At 50.8% G+C, this 18591-nt stretch overlaps 1 protein-coding gene across 3 annotated transcripts in view; it reads left to right on the top strand.

Annotated features, from left to right (window-relative positions):
* Positions 1–18591, top strand: part of ATL1 (atlastin GTPase 1) — a 211039-nt gene that overhangs the window by 52782 nt on the left and 139666 nt on the right. The window lies entirely within an intron of this gene.

Genomic DNA, 18591 nt, shown 5'->3' with positions numbered 1-18591 from the left:
GCCGGAAGGGGATGAGCCATCAGGGCACAGGCTCCAGAGCCAATCCAGACGCTGCTCTAAGAGCAGCAGCACCGGGATTGGTGTGAGCGGCCTCGTTTGCTGCTCAGAGGGTGAATTGAAGCCTGTGGCTTTTCTCCAACCTGATTGTGTAACACAGCCAGGTTGGAGAAACATAAGTGTGCATATGTGTTTGGCTGGCCTAGGACGGACAGCCAAACTCACATGCATACTTATTGTATTGTGGGGCTCAGACAGCATAAATAAAATGATAATACCATTGTGTTATTAGCATTTTATTTATCATCTGCTGGCATGGGTTGTGGGGCGATGCTCCTTTGCCATTACGGAGCAGCCGCCCCTGAGTCACCACCGGGTTATAAGTGCGAGGGGCCCCGGAGAAAGCATGTGCCTTTGCCATTGGCCCACCCACCTGTAGAGAGCCACTCGGTCTCTACGACACAATGTATACACATACACATGCATCCCCCACCCCTCGAGGCGGGCTCGCCTCGAGGGTATAAATAAAGTAGCGGCAGTAGCGGAAGACCGCTCGTGGTCTTTCCGGTTAACCATCACCAGACTCACCGTCTCTGTGTTGTGTCACCTCGCTGTCCGTGGAACACGTGGCCTGCACAGGGTCACCACATTGGCGATGAGGCCGGAGGTCCCGTTGCGTGCTGCCGGCAAGTACTGCTGCCCCGCGGCGTCATCGGTGCCCACCCGAGACGCTCCATCGCTGCCGGCGCTCTCTGCCGGTCGCGCTCCTGCTCGGAGAACCCCCAGCTATCCCGGCCATCTGCGCGGCCTGGAGAGGCGCTGCCTCGACGCGCGCTGAACGCTGCTTCCTCACCCGGGGTTCGGCCTTCTCCCACGAGGCCCTCAGAGTGCTCCGCCCCCGCTGACATCGGAGCAGAGGCTCCGCATCGCTGCAGGCTGTGACTCCCCAGGTTTCCAGGCAACTGGGCCAGGCCACGTGGTGGGTGATTCCAGTAACCCATCAAGCATTGGCGAGCACACCGACCTGCCAGCAACAAGCACTGGCGCCTGCAAGTGGATTTTCAACAAGCACTGGCAGCAACAAGGCCCATTTCTGATACCAGAAGGTCCCTGCAGATGCGGAACGTCGCTGCCAGGTTGACAGGAGCCACAAGGGGAAACTGCGAAACGTCCAGGGACTGAGTGAGTACGCCTGCCACGCGCCCCGCGTCTCCTCTGCCGCTATCCTGCCAGCCAGCTGTTTCACGTGTGCGACGCCGGGAGTGGTGTGACTGCTGATCGCCATGAGCTCCCCGCCAGTTGCCGGGGGTAGCGCCACGCCGGCCCAGCCAGCGGCACCGGTTGGAGGGGGAGGACAGGCGATTGATCCGCGCTGTCACCACGCAACGACTAACCCGCTCCCGCCTTTCAGTGAGATGGCGGACCCGGCCACGGCTGCACCCCGATGGAGGGCATGGGTCGGTCAGCTTAACAACTATTTCACGGGGACCCGTGAGACGGATGGAACTGTGAAGCGCTCCCTGCAGATCTTCTATGGGGGATCCGAAATCTATGATCTCTTCGAAACGCTGCCGAACACCGGCAATGCGGACAACTACGACGCCGCAGTGACGGCCCTCAACCGCCACTTCGATCCACAGCTAAATCTAGACTTTGAAAAATTCAAATTCCGACGGTCACTCCAATTAGAAGATGAGTCCATTGATATTTTCCACGCGCGTCTGAGGAAATTGGCAGCCACTTGCGAGTTTGCCGATCAAAGAGAAGAGATAAGGAGCCAGATCATACTTGGATGTAAGTCGAAACTGCTCCGGAAACTGATACTGCGCCAGCCGGGCATCACGCTGGATCAGATCCTGGTGCTAGCCCGGTCACACGAACTCTCGGATGTCAGGGCAGAGGAGATGGCTGCGGCCCTACACAAACCTGCCCCGGTGCAGACCGCCGCCAAGGCTCCCCAGATCAAGGAGGAGCGCGTAGATGTAATCCGGAGGCAGCCAACGCCCGCGCCTGGGAGAGCAGGACCGCCGCCTGGTGGGCCATGCGGGAACTGCGGGGAAGAGCATCTCCCCACGGCCACGTGCGGAGCAAAAGGGCGCGAATGCTCCCGCTGCGGGAGATTGAACCACTACGCAAAGGTCTGCCGCAGTGGCCAGCCACGACCTGCCCCGAGGAGACCGAGAGGCTTCACGCAAAGGGTCAGACAACTGTCGATTGCGGAGCCCGAGGGGACAGAAAAGGAAGTGTCGCACCAACACAACCTTGACCTGGAAGAAGAGGATGACGAGGTCTACTACGTGTCGTTTGTGGGCCAGTCAGGGAGCCGACGGAGGCCGCCGCCCATGTGCTCGGTCAGAATACTGGACACCAATCTTCAGGCGCTCATTGACACTGGGGCAACAGTGAATGTCATGGACTCCCAGCAATTCGAGGCCCTGGAACACAGACCTTCTCTATTACCGACCAAGGCAAGAATATATGCGTACGGAGGAGCTGACCCCCTTCCCCTGAGGGGCACTTTTGAGGCAACAGTCGCCAGCGGCTCCCTCACCACCGTAGCCCGGTTTCACGTGACAGAGGGGAAAAAGGGCACCCTCCTAAGCTGCCACATGGCCGAAGACCTGGGTCTCGTGTTCTTCGCGAACGAAGTGCACGAAGCACACGCAGAGGACATGTTGAGAGAGTTTCCTGAACTGTTCAAGGGTCTGGGGAAGCTAAAGGGAAAGCAATTCAGGCTTCTCATAGACCCCACAGTCAAACCAGTGGCCCTGCGACACCGAAGAGTACCCTACAACCTGAGGCCCCAGGTTGAAGCAGAGCTGGCAAAGCTTGAAGCATTAGACGTCATCGAGAAAGTCACAGGTCCCACACCCTGGATATCCCCACTGGTAGTCACCCCAAAGCCGAAACAGCCCGGAGCAATCAGACTGTGTGTTGACATGAGGTTACCCAACGTAGCGGTCAAGAGAGAACGTCATGTCACACCTACCATGGATGATATTGTTGCGGATCTTAATAGCGCCAAATGGTTTTCGAAACTAGACCTTAACGCGGGATACCACCAGTTGGAGCTGGAACCGAGCAGCAGGTACATCACGATGTTTGCGACGCATGTGGGCCTGAGAAGGTATAAACGCCTCCGTTTCGGGGTATCTTCGGCCGCAGAGGTATTTCAGAATGCCATCAGGGAAACCCTGTCTGGCCTGACAGGAGTGATTAATCTAAGCGACGATATCCTCGTGTTCTCATGCACCCTAGAGGACCACCATGCCCAGTTGAGAGCCACACTCCAACGGCTCAGAGACCATGGCCTCACACTGCACAAAGAGAAGTGTGTGTTTTATCAGGAATCCATCGACTTCTTTGGCTACACATTCACACGGGACGGCCTAAAGGTGGACCCAAAGAAGGCAATCGCCCTGCGGTCGGCGAGCATACCCAAATCACCTACCGAGGTGAGGAGCTTCCTCGGGATGGCGACATATTGTGGCAGATTCATCCCAAACCTATCTGCGTTGTCGGAATCCCTCTGTGTCCTCACGAGAAGCGACCAGCCCTGGCGATGGACAGTAGAGGCTAATGCAGCGTTCATGAAGATCAAGGCGGCCCTGCAAGACAAGACGGTCATGGCATACTTCCGCCCGGGGAGGCCGACAGAACTTGTCGTGGACGCCAGTCCGGTGGGTCTCGGAGCGGTGTTGCTCCAGGAGCACGAGAAAGGCACGTGGAAACCAGTTGCATACGCCAGTCGGGCGCTGTCAGATACAGAAACGCGGTATGCACAGATCGAAAGAGAGGCTCTTGCGATCAAGTGGGCCTGCCAGCACTTTCATCTGTATTTGTTCGGACAGGATTTTAACGTAGTCACGGACCACAAACCGCTGGTCCGCTATTTGGGGGCACCACACGGCTAGCTCCGCACCGGATTGAATGGTGGGCGGTGCAACTGCAGCAATACCGGCTCACGGTAGTCTTCCGCCCAGGAGCACACAACCCTGCCGACTACCTGTCCCGGCACTCTGAAGATCTTCCCCCAGCATGCGTCCCTGCAGATGTCCAATACTCGGAAGCCTACGTGAAGATGGTCGGCAGAGATGCGTGCCCAGATGCAATGTCCCTGGAGGAAGTTGGCCAGGCAACAGACCAGGACGAAACGCTGACCAAAGTCAAAGAGGCCCTGGCGTCCCACAACTGGAAGAGGTTCCTGGAAGGTAATCAGGTGCTCACGGAGGAAGAGAAGCACGCCCAGCAGCAGATGTGGCAAGTCCGCCACGAGCTGAGCATTGGAGAATGCGGCACGGTGCTACGAGGCCATCTGCTGGTCGTCCCAAGAGTACTTCAGGAGCGGTGTTTACGCTTGGCACACGAGGGCCATCAGGGGATGGCAAAGACCAAAGCCCCCCTCAGGAACAAGGTTTGGTTCCCAACCATGGATGCAAAGGTTGAGGAACTGGTACGGAGGTGCCGAGCATGCACAATCACAGGAGGGGATCCACCGTCTACGCCGGTCATCACGGAGGAGCCGTGTCATCGCCCGTGGTGCAACGTGAGCGTAGACTTCGGCAGCTTCCCAGATGGAAGACAGATGCTGGTCTTGGTGGACGCATACACGAAGTTCCCGGTGGTAGAAGTGGTGGAGTCCACGTCGTTTCAACACATCCGGATGGCTCTGGAGAAAACCTTCGCCATGTTGGGGAACCTGAAGGTGATTCGATCGGACAATGGGCCACCCTTCCAAGGCAAGGAATTCAGAGAATACATGGCACAACGGGCGATCCGGCACAGGCGGATAACCCCTCTGTGGCCGCAGGCAAATGGAGATGTCGAGAGACTGATGCGCACGCTGAACAGAGCCCTTCGCGTTGCCATCGAGCAGGGACAGGATGCGGAAGCGGCACTGACCAAATTCCTTGACGCGTATCGACACACTCCGCACTGCACTACGAAGTGCGCCCCAGCCCATCTCCTGTTTAAGGAAGCCCCGCGAGATGGAATACCGACGGATCCGTCCTGGAGCCCACCGGCACGGGATGATGACACGGTGCAGGAGAGAAGGGAGCGAACAAACAACAAAGCCAGTGAGCACCGAAGGGCCCGCGAACATCGCATAGTGGTCGGAGACAAGGTCATAGTAAAAGACCGACACACGGGAGGGAAGTTCCGGACACCTTTTGAACCAGAAGTGTGGACGGTGTTATCAACAAAAGGAACGATGATAACGGCCAGAAGAGGCGATGTGAGGGTGACAAGAAACGCATCGTACTTCAAGAGAGTCGAAGGAGAACTGGCTGCAGAACAATCGAGTGAAGAAGCAGGGGAGGAACTGGATGGCTTCCCAGAGCGAGCGGACACCCCGGAGAGAGCGAGAGCGTCCCCAAGGCGGAGTGGAGACATTCCACCAGGAGTCTCAGGACAAACCACGACTAACCGTCAGGAGAGTCAAGCTCGAGGGGAAGAGCCTGGTCCCCGGGGCCGGGACGAGAGAGGTGTGTCCAGCAGGGGTGTGGGCTCCAGGTTACGAAGTAACCCAGCTCCCAGCCAGAGACTCAGAGACTGTGTATGCCCCTCGCCTTGAGGGAGACTCTCAAATGAATGGCACTGTCTAAAATGTTGGAGGGATGTAGAGAGCCACTCGGCCTCTACGACACAATGTATACACATACACATGCATCCCCCACCCCTCGAGGCGGGCTCGTCTCGAGGGTATAAATAAAGTAGCGGAAGACTGCTCATGGTCTTTCCGGTTAACCATCACCAGACTCACCGTCTCTGTGTTGTCACCTCGCTGTCCGTGGAACACGTGGCCTGCACAGGGTCACCACACCACCAACACCAGTAACATGGGCATCGCAGACGCGGATTTCTAAGTGGTCTCAGGCAGAGGGCGGAGACAGCGGGGCAGCAACAGCATAAAGATCTGTTGGGTGGGGCACGAGAGTAGGATCTGTGAGGTCATCTGAGAGCGCTGGTTCCGAGAAATTATGTAGGTGTTCTAGGATTCTTTACATAAGCTATCCTTATGCACCTAACCCAACATTTAAGGAAGAGGTGTGGCTCCGCAGCCAGGGCGACTGACTCCGGAATCTGCAGATCACGGTTCGATTCCCGGCACCGGCGGCAGATTAGCCCAGCACCATGTGACTCTGGGCAATAATCTTCCCGACGGCCCCCAGCGCCTAGAGACCCTTTACGGGTGATTGTTCGCGCTTTACAAATGTGGATTATTATTATGCACAGTATCTTCAGAACATAGAATTGCTGCTTATTAACAGGGGCAGGAGGTGAAAGCTGTGTACTTGTGAGAGGAACACTGACTGTAGTGCATGCAGCAGTGCAATAAGTGGGTGACTATTCAGTACCTGTGGAGGGCAGTGTGCCATCAATCGATATGACAGTAGCGCCTCTAATCAGGAGTAGCAGTCCAATGAGCTAGATGTGAGTAAGCCAGTGAGTGACGGGTGAAGTCGGTAGGAAGGGTCATTCAATTATTCACTTGCTGGAAAGTGCGCTCATCTGCAGGCCACAAGTTTGAGTCATGGCCGGGTGACTCACCTTTTCATCCATTTGATGTCAGTGAACTGAGTACCATTAAATTGGCTGATAGTGACAAGTGTTATTTACAGCACCTAGAGACTTCGGGAGTGTGGTGCATGAAAGGCCACATAAAAAAAATCACATAATGGCTGGCGAAAGCGGCGCTGTCAAGTCAGACCTAGCAGGGTATTATTTAGTAACTCGTGTCATTTGTTGTAGCTTATTTATGGACAATTACAGGACAATTATGCACGAGTATGTGGAATTATGCGAGGAGCATAACCCAACATTTAGTGCAATTTTCTTAGCGCAAAATTCACCCCACGTCCAAAATAGACCCGAGGATGCATTTTGTGCTAACAAAATAGAGCAAAATGCAACAGACCATGAGCAGTAGCAGCCAGCAGCAGCTGGCGCCTGCTAAATTAATTGTTAATGTGCTCTTGCGATAGGATTTTTATGCTAAATTTCTCATAATTATGAGCACAAGCGCGATTGCATACATTTTTGGTAATTTCACATCAAAAGAATAAGGCACCATTCCTCTGATTACTCCAGCATTATTTAAATTCTGCTCAAGCCTAGTATTATTGAGTGAAAGTATGAGCCCCCAATATATGCCGGAGAGCTGTGAATCAAGGAACAGTATGGCAGCAGCACCTGTAGGAGGAAGCAAAGATTGAGGCCCCGATTCACAAAGGTAAACTGAGAGGAAAGTCGAAATTTACGACTTTCGGTATTCAAAACGGGTATTTGCTACTCGTAAATGACCTTTGTGAATACCGAAAGTCAAACTTTACGACTTTTGGTATTCACAAAGGGCATTTATGAGTAGTAAATGCCCTTTGTGAATACCGAAAGTCAGAAAGTTCGACTTTCCCCTCAGTTTACCTTTGTGAATTAGGGCCTAGGTTTTTAAAGAGGGATCAAGTGAGTAAGCAAAGGAGTGAAACAAAGAGCAATTGTATTGCAGATGCATTTCTACAGAGGTTCATAGCTCTGAAAAAGCACAGAATCACAGTGGGATACAAGCAGCATGCTACCTTATAGGGTGACTTGGATTGTGCCCTGTGTGGGAAGTATTTTTCTTCCATGTGATGAATGTCCCATACCATAGCATCAGTAGCTGCACTTAACCCTGGACTGGAGAGAAGAAGATTGAAGGAAAGAATGCATGAACTTTATATTTATTTGTATTTCTGGTTGGAAGGGTATGGGGTATGAGTGTGGCCTGTCTGGAACGAGTTTTGGTCATGAGCGATGAGTAGTGGATTGCACTTCCAGGGTCACTGTGATTGCTTATGCCTCTGGTGGCATGAAGCAGAGAGACAGTGCTAATACGGTGATTCCTACACTCCAAGTGGGCAAATAGGTTCTAGTTCTTGGGTGGGCATGGTCCTGAGCCATCTGAGGACTTCCATGTATTGATCTTTGAATCTGTTTACTGATCAGCAGATCTTAAAGCATCTGCTTGGGAAGAGCCATGTATTTACATCCAGAATTCCAGATTTTCTTGGATGTTTCTGGTCTTGAAATGACAGAATTCCATACTTTTGTTGCTTCTATGGAGAAGCAGTTGCCTTTTATGCAGTTCTTCATCTGGGGAGATTGGTCTTTCTCTAAAAGGGGGCATAGAGAAGAATTTTAAAGAAAAGAAAATTACCCATGTGCTGCACCCAGTCTAAACAATTGCAGAGCAGGTGCAGGTTTGCTCCCCTACCTATGCTTCTTTTCATCCTGATAGCTCAGTGACATTGAATTTGGGTGCAAATTTACAGGCCTCAGATCATAGAATATTTAAAGAGCAGCTTCTCCTCTAAATAGAACTTTTGTGTATATCTGAGCTGTGCATTTCACTACACTTAACATGGCATCTGCGGACACAAACGTCGACTTCATTCCTGGAGGCAATGCTGCAGCTATTGTGGTAGACAAGACTTGACAATGAAAGAAAGAAGATATATCCTGAGCATATTCCACATCAATCAATTAGAGTCCTTATTGAATCAACAACAAAGGTTCTTCTTAGTCTTCTTTTATTTCTTTATTCTCCAAGAGCAGTCCTAGCCGCCAACACGTGTTTCGTCTTTTTGTGGTATAAACCACAGACTTCCTCAGGGTTATCAGAGTCCCGATCCATGAGACAAAATTGTAGTCTCGCCAGTTTCCCTTGTGCTCCAGAACTCGCTACTGACCACGCTGCTCTTTACGGGTCCCTGATGGTTTCTTGATACACAAGGGAAACTGGAGAGACTATCAATCAATCAATCAATCAAGCATTTATATAGCGCACTACTCACCCAGAGGGTCTCAAGGCGCTGGGGGAGGGGGGTCCGCTACTGCTCGAACAGCCAGGTCTTGAGTTGCTTCCTGAAGGCGAGGTGGTCGTGGGTCAGGCAGAGGTGGGTCGGGAGGGAGTTCCACGTCCTGGCGGTGAGGAAGGAGAAGGACCGTCCCCCTGTGGTGGCTCTTCGGATGCGGGGGACGGTGGCGAGGGCGTGGCCGGTCGATCGAAGCTGGCGTTTGGGTGCGTAGAAGTTGAGGCGGCTGTTGAGGTATCCTGGGCCTTGGTTGTGTAGGGCTTTGTGTGCGTGGGTGAGGAGACGGAAGGTGATTCTCTTGGTGACCGGGAGCCAGTGCAGGTCTCTCAGGTGTCCGGAGATGTGGCTGCGACGGGGGATGTCCAGGATGAGTCGTGCTGAGGCGTTCTGGATCCGCTGAAGTCTTTTCTGGAGTTTGGCGGTGGTTCCGGCGTAGAGGGAGTTGCCGTAGTCCAGACGGCTGGTGACGAGGGCCTGGGTGACCGTCTTCCTGGTCTCGGTGGGGATCCACCGGAAGATCTTTCGTAGCATGCGCAGGATGTTGAAGCACGACGAGGAGACGGCGTTGACTTGTCTGGTCATGGAGAGGGTGGAGTCCAGGATGAAGCCCAGGTTGCGTGCGTGGTCTGTTGGTTTGGGTGCGCTGCCTAGGGCGGGGGGCCACCAGGAGTCGTCCCAGGCGGAGGGTGAGGATCCCAGGATGAGGACTTCCGTCTTGTCCGAGTTCAGTTTCAGGCGGCTGTTCTTCATCCATTCGGCTACCTCTTTCATCCCTTCGTGGAGGTTGGCTCTGGCGGTGGCGGGGTCGTTGGTGAGGGAGAGAATCAGCTGGGTGTCGTCGGCGTAGGAGATGATGTTGAGGTTGTGCTGGCGTGCGATGTCTGCGAGGGGGCTCATGTACACGTTGAAGAGGGTTGGACTGAGCGAGGAGCCGTGAGGAACGCCGCAGATGACTTCGGTGGCTTCAGACCTGAACGGGGGGAGGCGGACTCTCTGTGTCCTTCCGGCGAGGAAGGAGATGATCCACTCCAGTGCCTTCTCCTGGATTCCGACGTTGCTGAGTCGCTGCACTAGTGTACGGTGGCAGACAGTGTCGAAGGCCGCAGAGAGGTCTAGGAGGATGAGGGCCGCTGTTTCTCCGTTGTCAAGCAGAGCTCGGATGTCATCGGTGGCTGCGATCAGGGCGGTCTCGGTGCTGTGGTTGGCCCGGAAGCGAGACTGCGAGAGGTCGAGGGATCCGTTCGTCTCGAGGAAGGCGGCCAGCTGCTTGTTGACGGTCTTCTTGATGACTTTTGCAGGAAACGGGAGCAGCGAGATGGGGCGGTAGTTCTTGAGGTCGGTGGGGTCGGCTGATGGCTTCTTTAGTAGAGCGCTGAGTTCGGCGTGCTTCCAGCTCTCCGGGAAGGTAGCGGTGTCGAAGGAGGTGTTGATGATGTCCCGCAGGTGGGGTGCGAGGACAGCGTCGGCCTTGTTGAAGACGTGGTGAGGGAAGGGGTCGGTAGGAGATCCGGAGTGGATGGAGTTCATCTGCGGATGGTGTCTTCGGTGCTGATCGGGGTCCAGGCGCGGAGGGTGGTGGTGGGGGGCGGTGGTTTGGTCGTGGCGTGCGTCGGTTGAGTGCTGAAGCTGTTGTGTATGTCCGCGATCTTGTTGTGGAAGTAGGAGGCGAGGGAGTTGCAGAGGTCTTGCGAAGGGGTGATGTCGTTGTTCCCGGCGTTGGGGTTGGAGAGCTCTTTGACGATGTTGAAGAGTTCCTTGCTGTTGTGTGCGTTGTTGTCCAGTCGTTCCTTGAATGCGGTTTTCTTGGTGGCGTGGATGAGTTGGTGGTGTTTTCGGGTGGCGAGCTTGAGGGCAGTCATGTTGTCCGGTGTTGGGTCTCTGCGCCAGGTTCTCTCGAGGGCTCGGCAGTTCTTCTTGGAGCTCTTGAGTTCGTCGGTGAACCATGGGGCTTTCTTGCTAGCGGGTCTGCTAGGCGGGATCTTCAGAGGGGCGAGGTCGTCTGCGCAGTCGCTGATCCACTTCGTGAGGCTGGTGGCCGCTTGGCTTGGGTTCGTTGCGCTGGTGGGTGGGTTCTTGCTCAGGGCGGTCGCGAGCTGGTCGGCTGTGATCTTGTTCCAGCTTCTGCGTGCAACCTGTTGCTGGTGGTGGTGGATCGTGGTCCTTCTGAAGCTGAAGTGGACGCAGCTGTGGTCCGTCCAGTGGAGTCCGGTGGCGTGGCTGAAGGCGATGTCCTTGCTGGATGAGAAGACGGGGTCGAGTGTGTGTCCGGCGTAGTGGGTGGGGGTGGTGACCAGCTGCTTGAGTCCGAGGTTGGCGAGGTTGTCCAGCAGGGTGGTGGTGTTGCGGTCGTTGTTGTTCTCCAGGTGGAAGTTGAGGTCCCCGAGGAGGATGTAGTCAGCGGAGGGGAGGGCGTGCGGGCTGATGAAGTCGGCGATGTCTTCGCTGAATTGTGTGCGTGGTCCCGGGGGTCTGTAGATGAGGGTGCCTCTGAGGGTGGTCTTGGGGTTGATGTGGACCTGGAAGTGCAGGTGCTCGGCGGGTGCGAGGGTGTCGTCGGTGTTGGTCGTGATGCGGATGGTGTTCCTGTGGATGATGGCGATGCCTCCTCCGGTGTGGTTGGTGCGGTCCCTTCGGATGATCTTGTAGCCGTCTGGGATGGCGATGGCAATGTCGGGCGTTGAGGAGGCGTTCATCCAGGTTTCCGTGAGGAAGGCGACGTCTGGGGCTGTGGTGTCGAGCAGGTTCCAGAGCTCGACGGCGTGTCTGTGGACGGAGCGGGTGTTGAGCAGGATGCATTTCAGGTGGCTGCTGCTGTTGCTCGTCTTGGTCTTGGTTGGTGCTGGAGTAGTGCAGGTCCGGATGCAGGTGAACTTGCAGGAGTTGCAGCAGAAGGGTCCGTGGGTGCGTCTCGGGGTGGCTTGATAGCATCCTGGGATTCGGCCGGCGTTGAGTGCGTTGAGGGTGGTGGCGTTGTACGTCCGGCGGGTGGGCTGGGGTCTGCGGGGGCCAGGGGTCCTGGCGCGGGGCGCGGTCCAGGCGCGGACGGGCGCAGACGGGCTTACCTTTGGCGCACCTTCGGCGCTCAATCGGTGCTCCCGCTGCGCGCGTCCGCTGCGCGGTCGCTCTGGGGGCGTCATAAGAAGGGGGACGGGAGGGCGGGTCAGCTGGGCTGGGCGAGCGGGGCGGCCAATGGGCCGCTGGTGGGCGGGGCCGCAGGGGGCCCGCGGCGGGAAAAAGTGGCTAGCGGACGGCTCAGCAGTGGCTGGGCCGCTCGGGGGGCTGGGGTGGCGACGGTGGCGGCGGCAAGGAGGCTGGCAAGGAGGCTGGCTGGCGTATGCAGGAGGCGGAGGGAGCAAGGGGGTGACCCGGCCTTGTGAGAGGCACAGCGGTCACTCCCGAGTGCACCTGGCTGTCCCCTTAAGAAGGGGGACGGGAGGGCGGGTCAGCTGGGCTGGGCGAGCGGGGCGACCAATGGGCCGCTGGTGGGCGGGGCCGCAGGGGGCCCGCGGCGGGAAAAAGTGGCTACCGGGCGGCTCAGCAGTGGCTGGGCTGCTCGGGGGGCTGGGGTGGCAACGGTGGCGGCGGCAAGGAGGCTGGCAAGGAGGCTGGCTGGCGTATGCAGGAGCAGGAGGCGGTGGGAGCAAGGGGGTGACCCGGCCTTGTGAGAGGCACAGCGGTCACTTTTGTCTCATGGATCGGGACTCTGATAACCCTGAGGAAGTCTGTGGTTTATACCACAAAAAGACGAAACACGTGTTGGCGGCTAGGACTGCTCTTGGAGAATAAAGAAATAAAAGAAGACTAAGAAGAACCTTTGTTGTTGATTCATTAAGGACTCTAATTGATTAATGTGGAATATGCTCAGGATATATCTTCTTTCTTTTGTTTGAAGGGTGTAGAGCTTGTCTAGACCCTCTGGTATATGGTGGGTGGCCGTTACCATATCCTTGGAGCTATCATACTTTCGAATTCTGATTGTATTACAACTCTTCGCAATTGATACCCAGCCACCTTCCTTTTAGTATTAAGACTTGACAATGGCTACCTACTAGACAGTTTTTCTTTGACCTCAAGCATTCACTGAGCCTTAAAGACACATATATATTTACTCTAATCAGACACATGCCTTGTTTGTTAACTTCCAAGGGGCATATCAGCAAGGCGAGGCGATAGAATTATCGCCGCTTTTGCGGCCGTTTTCGGCCGAAAAGCGGCGATAATTTTATCGCCTAATTAGCAAGCTCACGTGTGAAAACTTGCGTTAGCGTAGGAATTCCTAATGCCCAGCTTTGCATCTCTAATGAGATGCAAAGTGGGCGTTCCTGACCTGACATGACAGGAGAAATGTCGCTAAGCGACATTTCTCCTTTCATCAAGCCCCACGCTATGAAGCATAGCGGCAAGAAAAGTATCGATAACCCCTGTTATCGCTACTTTCCTTACGCCTGCTTCAGGACTGACTTAGCTATGATATCCTATGGAAGGTGGATATCATGGCTAAGTTTGTGGGGTCCTATCAACAAGCTCACGCCACATTGCGTGAGATTATCCCTGGGTTTCCAGCGATAATCTCACGTTAGGCAGTTAGCGCGAGGATTTTTATCGCTTTTGAGATAAACGTTGCTAATAGCACGCTATCTCAGCGATAAAAATCCACTCTAGCCGGCGATAATTATCCTAGCGCTAAGTGCGCTTAGCGATAATTATCGCTGGTTGTTGCCGATATGCCCCCAAATGTGTTATAATCCCATAGTTTTAGCATTTAGCCACTTTAAGAATTAACTTTTCATTGCAGTAATTTCTTTTCTGATTCATTTCTTTGCGGCAGAAGGTATAACGCTGCCCAAGGTACTATACAAAAACAGTGGCACATAATTCATACCTTCTATGAGTAAAGTTCTCAAATGTTCTTAGATTTGGCCGGAGCCTATGTCATGTCTCAGAAGCATTGTTTCCGAATCCCAATTTAAAAATGGCGATCTTACTGTTATCACGCAAGTAAAACCCTACAGGCCTTGCCTTCTGATGGTCTAGGACCACAAATGGTGCCCACCTTCCTCCATGGTCAGAGTGAGCTCATTGGCTAGAATATCACTAATGGAATGTGTTGTATCTTGAGGGTTATTACTGCATAGGTTCATCTAAGGTCTGACAATGGGGGGTGTTGCTCCTAATGCTATACTGCTGCTGATGTTAATGTGAGTCTAGCCGAGCTGGGTGGTGCAGATCACCCTGGAATAACCCACTTTTTTCAACCCTGTTTGTGACTAATGATGAATATCCCTCCACCCCTGGTTGGACCACCTTACACGGATACCCTTCATCTCCACTGTGTCCAGTCTTACCTTTCCAAACCTTTGCAGCGAGAAAGGGAATTCAATGGATGCACCTCCAATTACTATAGTCATTGTATCCTTCTGAGTCCCATGTCTAGCCTCTGTTATGTAATATATATATATGACATCCGCATGATATGGGGACTGTATTTATCATTCCAGCCCAGCTCGATTTATGGGCAAAGGTATGTGTATCAAGCGCTCGTGGGGGCTTTACCAAGGAGTAAGAGTACCTACAGAGGGCTCGCAGATGAATGGGAGTCCCCACTCTGAATGGTATCAAGAATGACCCTGGGTTACTGACTTCTCAACTCATGTCTTCCCCACCTCTTCCCCACCAAGAGACTTCCCCGTCATTAGTTGGCTCTGAAGTTAGTTCTGAAGTGAAGGCCAGCTACAAAACCTTTCTTTGGTCTGAAGATCTGATCATGAACCTCAAAACTTTTCCAAGTATTGAGAAAACCTTTTCTTTATACAATAATTTTTATGGTGCAGACCTCGCTAGTGGCAGTGCAGCTCTTGCAATGTCTAAAGTTAGAATAACATCAGAAACAACACTGTGGCTAAGCAAAGTGGTTGACGAGGGAAGAGACCAATCTTCCTGAAATTAGGCGAGTTCCTTTAGAGGCTATTTTCTACACCAATATGTTATTGGATGCCTACATAAATTGAGTTGTGCCTTCATTATGCTTCACAAAGTTGTGTACATTCTCCCATTTGTCGATAAAGGCTGTTTTAATCTCCCACCTTGTTTGTAAGTACACCTGTATTGGCTTACTTTCCATGTTAATTGTTCCAACGGTATGTTCCGTCCTCTCTGTATTGTTGGGACAACGGTTCACTTTTCGAACCCCAGGGAATGTGCGTTAGAATGTTGGGTGAGAGGCTGAGGGAAGTTGGGTGTGGCGGTTCGGAACTCTCTGAATGAATAAAACCCATGTTGGAACTTCGTGAGTCTTCTCAGGTTTTATTTTCTTCAAAGGCCATACGACCTTTGTTCATCACATCAGAAGTGGAGTAAATTTCAATTGTGGCAATTCTTTCCTGATCAGTGGCATAAAACATATTCAAAAACTGCATGTCATTCAAAATGCTGCAGCAAGAGCAGTAGTGAATGTCCCCGGAGAACATTCTTCCCTTCAGTTTTTAGGAGACTTCACTGACTTCTGATCCAGGCCAGAATCTCCATGAAACTTCTCAATGTGATCCATAAAGCTATTTATTGAGCTTCTATGATCTATTTATAGAAATCCTTTCACCTGTCCCCACAGTTTGGAGGTCAAGAGCTTATTGATAATTCCCCAGTTTGAAATATCACCCATGGAGGTTGCCCTTTTACTCTGTGTGCTCCTCCTTACAGAACTTCCTCCCTCATATCAGCTCTACAATTTCTTCCTAAGTCAAGGCAAATTATGAAACTTCTCAGTTTCATCTCCTTTATGTTCCAGGCTTTTGTTTAGTACTAAGATGCTTCTTTGAGGGATTTGTGTACTATGCAGAAACCCTGATTTGAGTATCACAGAGAAGCCAAAGAAGTGACATTAGAAGATGAGTGATGTGGTGAAACATCTTGGATCCTGTGACAAATTGAGGGGCAGAGTGTACAATTGTTCTTAATGCTGCTAAAAATGCCTTAGGTTGGGCAACAGCAGAGTTGTGTCTTTACTGCCCACCCGAGCTCCCCTGAAATTAGAGGTTTAAACTTCTCTAAAAGATGACATTGATATGAGACCTCCTTGTTTAAGTTGACATGTGGATTTGCAGTATATGATGAGACTCTAGCATAATTTGGCAATTACAGGAGTGAGTGAGATGCTCAAAGGGGGGAGTTGCTCTGACCATCATTGTACAGGTAGCAATCACCTGGCAGGGCAAAGTAGAAGAAATTCAGCTTTATACTGATTTAGCTTGAGTGCCAAGGAAACTTCCAGTTTATTGGTCACTCAAATTATTATAGCCAAAGATTGTGCGAATATAGTTCATTTGGGTATCTAATCAATCCAGTTACTTCTGGGACTTCCCAATGTTGCTTCAAGATTGATAAGGTTTAGTTGTCTGTCTGGGTTAGTTGTGGTTGAAATCTAAACAGGTAAAACATCTCAGTCAATATTTACTTCCACTGATTCAACTAAGACAACATGAAGCAGCTAATTCAAGTTACATGTATTGACCTGAAGTCTTAGTCATCTTATTGTTTATGCACTTATTTTAAGTGTAAGCATCTCCATTTATTCTTGGGAGCTACATTTGTACGTCATTTGTAGGTCCCAAATGATTATCGTCCTTTGCTGGAAGGACAAAAACCATTTGCAGCTGAGCAAGAGATTATTTATTTCTAGACATTGGTTTGGCTTGAGGCTTGGTGGTGATAGCATCAAGATATTTCATTTGAAAGGACTATGGCAATAATGCAATACTGTAGGGGTGAGAGCAAGGAGCCACTATTCCCTCGTCTCTAGGAGGCCCCACTGTCTCTGTGGTGGATACGGGAGGATTTAAAGTGACATCTCTTGTCTACACATTGGGAGATGCCACTATTTAGAAACCCATCTCTTTACCTTAGATGTTCGTATGCCACCTGGAGAAACACATCTTTTCAGATCTGCTGTTATTGCTACTGTACCACTCTTTATTCACTTGAAAATACTTGGTGGAACAGAAGAAAATAACCTGTCATGTGAAAATGAAATCTAGGTGGAAAGATCAAAATGTATGATTATAAAAGCCAGTACTTTGAATTCAATAGCAAGAAACTTGTAGTTCAAAATTATAATTGCGAGGTACAATTTTGGTATAATCTGTGTAAAACAAATTACAATAAGTAGCGAGGTCAGGAAGGGGTACTTGGCTAATTGCGAGCATACAACTTTTCAGCAGAAACTGTTATTTTGGCAATCATGCCAATTAGAAGGAAAGTGTATGGCTTGAAGGCTTAGAGACAAGGGCATGGTGATGTCTAGAATTAACAGATTTTTAAAAATATTATTTAAAAATATATTTTACTCAGGATATCACTTTCACTTCTGTAGATCTGGATTATTTATTTTCCAGGGCATGTTTCTGTAAACTACACTTAACAGAGTCGTGTGCGTGAGGGTTAACTAAACTGAATAGGACATAGAGGATGCAGTATAAGGATGAAGAAGGGAAATCACCAGGTTTGGATGATTGCGGTATGACTTTTTTCCTACAGTTCCCCCATTTATATACACCTCAATAGCACAAGTACATTGAAGAGTGTTAGATAGATGAGAGAATGCTTGGCTTCCTTCGACTAGCATTAATAAATTACCATCCTCAAAGGGAAATAACCAATGAGCAGTGCCTTCTAAAATATAAGGTTACTCCAAATGTCTTAAGAGGAGGATACCCACTCTTGCCTATGTCATGAGCTGCGTTGCTTGGGCATGGGTATGTAGCAGTCCTGTATGCAACTGATTAGAGATAACAAATCCAGTTACAAAAGCACCCCATGACATAACTGATACATTTTGGACAATTTACTGTAAATAAGTTTAACCCCATGATGTTGAACTTATCCAAAACAAGATTAATCAGGCATTGCTCTAGATGTGTGAGTAAGCTGTTTCCCATCAGCTTCAGATAGCTTACCCTTCCATTCCATAGATAATTTAACAAATTAGTGTAGTCAAACATTGCTGCTCTCATTTATAATGTCAGTTTAGGTCTGGAGAGATGACGTTTTCAAATGTAGTTTTATGGGATAACTACAGTTGTTAAAATAATCTTATTGCAATACAATATATTTAGAAAGAGATCGCCCTCTTTATGATACATAGATATATGGAGGAAACATTGATATCTAACTGCAAATCCCTCTCTGAACGGCAAAGCATAAAACGACTTAAGTCAAAAACAAAGTAGCTTCTAATGTTCTCACAACATGAATATTGCATAGCAAGTGGACAGATAGAAAAAGGAGAATGAAACAGAAGCTTTATTATATGTTGTGTTTGTATTGGGTCCTATGAAAAATGTGTTCTGCACTCAGTACATACCTGAATACTAACAAAGCAAGGGTCACCAAACCTTTCTTGCTGGCTTGTAAGCCTTTCTTGTGCATATATGGGCAGTCATTTTTTCATCAATATATATACATCAGTAGCTCAGTCTAAGGCAACCCAAATATTAAAATACATTAAAAAAATGGCCATTGGTTATTAATTAAATGTTTCTATCTACTGATTATTTGTCTATTTTCAAAAAGATCAATTTCTTCGCAATCCCTCCATTCTAGCCAATTCATATTAGAACATATTTTATTCCATGTTTGTTGTACTGGAATTTTGGTTGACTTCAATGCTGTCTTGTTCACTGTCTCCTAACATACAATGAATGCATGGCAGCACTCAGAAGGTGCACACAGTATAACACTTATCACC

Source organism: Triturus cristatus, chromosome 9 (assembly GCF_964204655.1).
Source record: "Triturus cristatus chromosome 9, aTriCri1.1, whole genome shotgun sequence".
In the NCBI taxonomy this organism is placed as follows: domain Eukaryota; kingdom Metazoa; phylum Chordata; class Amphibia; order Caudata; family Salamandridae; genus Triturus; species Triturus cristatus.
This window is presented reverse-complemented; position numbering and strand designations above follow the sequence as displayed.